The 4,120-nt window shown below is 42.4% G+C and overlaps 1 long non-coding RNA gene across 1 annotated transcript; it reads left to right on the forward strand.

The window, feature by feature from the left end:
- On the forward strand, positions 1,107-3,563 carry LOC109948462. Its single transcript, XR_002271090.1, has 3 exons — positions 1,107-1,373; positions 2,260-2,323; positions 3,387-3,563. It is a non-coding gene; the product is annotated as an uncharacterized LOC109948462 (long non-coding RNA).

Below are 4,120 nucleotides of genomic sequence, written 5' to 3' on the forward strand. Positions count from 1 at the left end.
CTGGTAAGAATTTTCATAGATAAAGTCTTACGACGCTATGGAATACCAGTCCCTACGGTTTAGATCAAGAAATCCAGGCTATGTTCCAGTCGGACTCAGCTAAAAGAAGCTTTTGGGCCTTGATTATAGTTTAATACCGCAATTCACTCTAGACAGATGACCATCTTAAGAAAATGACTCAAATTGTGGAAAGGTTATTGAGATATAATCTACTACAGTTTCAGAATGATTTGAGTGAAAAGATGCTGGTTTGGGAGTATGCCTTAAGTGACAGTTGTTGGATTTCCTCGGATTACAAATCTAAAATTTGCTATTGGTATCTATAACTGAGATGTTTCCAATAGATGCCTTACACGAGGCATAGTATGGATCACCCAAGTATGAAGATGGAATGTTAAGCAAGGTTCATTGAAATCTGAAAGTATTGTAGGAAATAAAGAACCTGTTTGGATTAAGCAGAAAAAGACTCAAGTAACCCAGGATTGGCAAGAAATTATGCAGATACTAGAAGAAGGATCTTCAATTAAGTATTTTCGATATTTATCGCCTGAGGAAGGTGAAATGAGATTTAAGGAAGCAAGGGAGCCAAATCCTAGATGTATCGGACCCAATGAGAATATAGAATGTGTGGGAAACAAGCGGTTCAGATTGAAATAGAAAGTGTCCAGCTTTTAGTAACACATGCTGTGTAATAACTTAAGTTGCAGATATAGGTGCAGTCCTTCCCCCTCTTTAAACGACAAGGAGGTAAATTTCGAGGACGAAATTTTTATAAGGGGGGTAGATTGTAATAACCCAAAACAAAATATCTAAAAAGAAATAAAATATCTAAAAAGTAAGGATAATATCTTCTAGTAAAAAGACTATTTTGCCCTCGCATTATTTAATAGGGGGAAAATTGACTTTTTGATCGAGAAAGAATTTGGCAATTCCGCTTATGCCGTTGCGTAGAGCACGGCGAAACGAGTTCATAGACACGGAGTAAACCCGAATCGGAGCTGTAACAAAGAAGATATGGTCTAAATACCGCGAAGGGCAAAACGGTAATTTGGAAAAAAGTCAGATTTTTATCCCTTCTCTCTCCTCTCCCCCGTCAGTTTTCTCTCTCTCTCCTCTCTCCCTCTCCCGTCGCACCCAGCTGTGCGATGCTTCGACGTCTAGGCGACGGTCCGGCCACCACAGGCCGAGCTGATCTCCGCCGTGGGCACCGTCGGCTCCACCTCCCTCTCGCCGTCACGACTTGACCATCATCCACCCTTGGGTCGCCCGGAGTTGATCGGAAAGTCATGATTTCCGACGGATGTTCACCCGAGTTCACCCGATCTTCCAGCTCGAATTTCTCCTTCGTTTCTCCACCAAATCAATCGAGTAAGGTATGGTTTCTCAGCTATTTTTCGTGTTCTAGCTGATGGATGTATGGGTTTCGATCGATTTTAGCTCTAAAGCGATCAATTTTCGACTTGAATTCTGGCCGAAACTTCGGCCGCCGAGATCTACTGTTTATGGTCACTTTTTGGGGTATGTCCAAGAACAAAACTGACTCCAAATGGGGTTTTTTACCCAGGATAGGAGTTTGGAGTCTTAGTTCCGAGATTTTTCTGCCACCCGGTATCGCTTTAGACACCCGATTCTGCCCGCGCGTGCTGGGGCGCGTGGGCGAGGGTGGTGAAGTAATTCTGTGCAGTTTTGTGATCCTCGTGTCGTCACGAGCGCGTAGGATTTCGCGGATCTCGATTCGGAGTCCGTTTGAGCCCCGAACGGATTTTCCATATCGTGCGATCCGTGGGTGCAGTGTCGTCAAATCGTCGGATCACGCTGAATTTTGGATATGTCGGTCTACATGATTTCAGGATCGTGTAGGATTCGACGGATTGCGAATCGGAGTCCCGGATACTCCGAAATCGCGAACCCTGGGGCTAGGGTTTAGATTTTAAGCGATAACGCGATTTTGGCTAATCCGACCATCCGTTTCGGACCAAACTCGCAGAACATGGTTCCTTCTCTGTAAGGAACCTTCAGAGGAGCCCAGATTGGCCATCGGAGACCGCAAACCCACGGGGTCCCGGATCAGCCGATCTGGATGTTTATCGCTTAGTAAGGCTTCGGGTCTTTTAAGGCCGTTCTAACTGTCTAAAAAGCTAATGTCGGCATAAGAGTACTTTAAAATGAGTGCACGTATTTCTAGAAGCCGGGGGCAGGGTGTTTAATTTAATTCTTTTTATTCAGCAGTTTATTGATTTATTATTCATGGATAATCAGGCACCAGAGGTTCAGTCGACCTGCAGGAGGGACCTTCGAGGGGTCCAATTAGCTCGGACCATCAGTGAGTGGACTTTCTTTCATAAATGATTTTATATGCATGAGTTATATCATAAATGAATTATATAAATGAGATTACTTAAGTGATTTTTATAATGATTTTATACAAATAAGCTTTTACAAATCAGTTTATATGGGTTAATGTCATTATTTGATATGGAAGAAGTTTTATGAACTATTCATTTCGAACGTGATTTGTGCTGTACAATACTTTGATTTACGTGTTGTTCAGTTACTGAAGCTCAGTAATATAAAAAGCAGAGTTTGAGAACTTTATCAGAGGAGATAGCAGTTAAAGTTCAGTTTCACAAAAAGGCAGTGAGTTATTAGATTTTTCTAAAAATAGTTTATTTTAGAACCACCATGTACCCACCCTTGACTTGGTGATTACCCAGAGTTGGACCGATGTCTACGGACATCCAGTCCAATTTCAGTTTATGTCAGTGCACTTGACTTTGCCTCACGAGTTACGGGGACGCTCGGACCGTGAGTGCCAGGATTTGCGGCTCGGCAGACTTGGTGTCCCGAGACCTGCCAGGATTGCGGCTCGGCTGACTCTGTGTCCCCGAGACCTGCCAGGATTGCGGATCAGGCTGACTACGGTCCCTTGCATCCTGCCAGAGCGACTCGAGCTGACTTGGTGTCATCGAGGAATCTGCCGGCAGATCAGGCTGATCATAGTCCCCTGATTTCGCCAGTTTGCGGCTCGGGTAGACTGCGTGGCGCCCGAGACCTGCCAGGGGAATTGACGGATATGACAGGGGTACAAATAGGTGGTATTTTCAAAGGATTTTGAGTTTTCTTTTATTCGATTATGACTTTCAGTTATTTTATATCAGCTTCTTTGATATTCGTGCATTTATATCTTTACATATTTGTTCAGTTATACGAGCACATTCATCAGTAGGTTTTTACATGCTTATTTGAATACCTTGTATTGCAATATAGACAAACCCTCGATTTAAATCCTTGCTTATTTTTAAATGGGGGTTACTATGTTTATAAAATTTATTTTCAAGAACTTAATTTTTGTCCACTCACATTTTCAACCTGTTTTTCGCCCCCAGGCCGTAGAAGTGCGTAGGATCCACCACCGGGCCATCCCTAGCTTCCGCGCCACCAAGTGAGGTAGAGTTTTGTGGAAAAGTTCTTGAAACTCTGTGAACTTTAGAAAATGCTCTGATATATAGTTTTAATGGAAAACTGGAGTTGGTGAATACTTGGTTATTCTATTATGGCAGTTGGTGTGGATTTTTTGATTGTTTAACAAGTGGAAATTGGGTCGGGTCCTGTCATCCAATGGCTAAAACTATGCAATACACCAACCACTCCATTTCATAACGAACTTCGTACGGACCTGAATCGTCAAATTTCATGGACCAATCGATATTGGATTGAGTCGAAAATTGGAGGAACATAATAATATGATGGGAGGAGTCATTTGGTGGGTTCTGAGTGAAATCCAATGGCTACAACTATGCAATACACCTACCACTCCATTTCATAACGAACTTCGTACGAACCTGAATTGTCCAAATTCTTGGACCAATCCATATCGGATTGAGTACAAAACTTGGGGAACATCAAAATATGATGGGTGGAGTCATTTGGTGAATTTTGAATGAAATCCAATTGCTAAAACTATGCAAAACACCACCCACTCAACGAACTTCGTACAAACCTGAATTGTCAAATTTCATGGACCAATCGACATCGGATTGAGTTGAAAACTTGAGGATTAATCATAATACGATGGGAGGAGTCATTTGGTGACTTTTGAATGAAATCCAATTGCTAAAAC

This window comes from Prunus persica, chromosome G4 (assembly GCF_000346465.2).
Source record: "Prunus persica cultivar Lovell chromosome G4, Prunus_persica_NCBIv2, whole genome shotgun sequence".
NCBI classification, from domain to species: Eukaryota; Viridiplantae; Streptophyta; class Magnoliopsida; order Rosales; family Rosaceae; genus Prunus; species Prunus persica.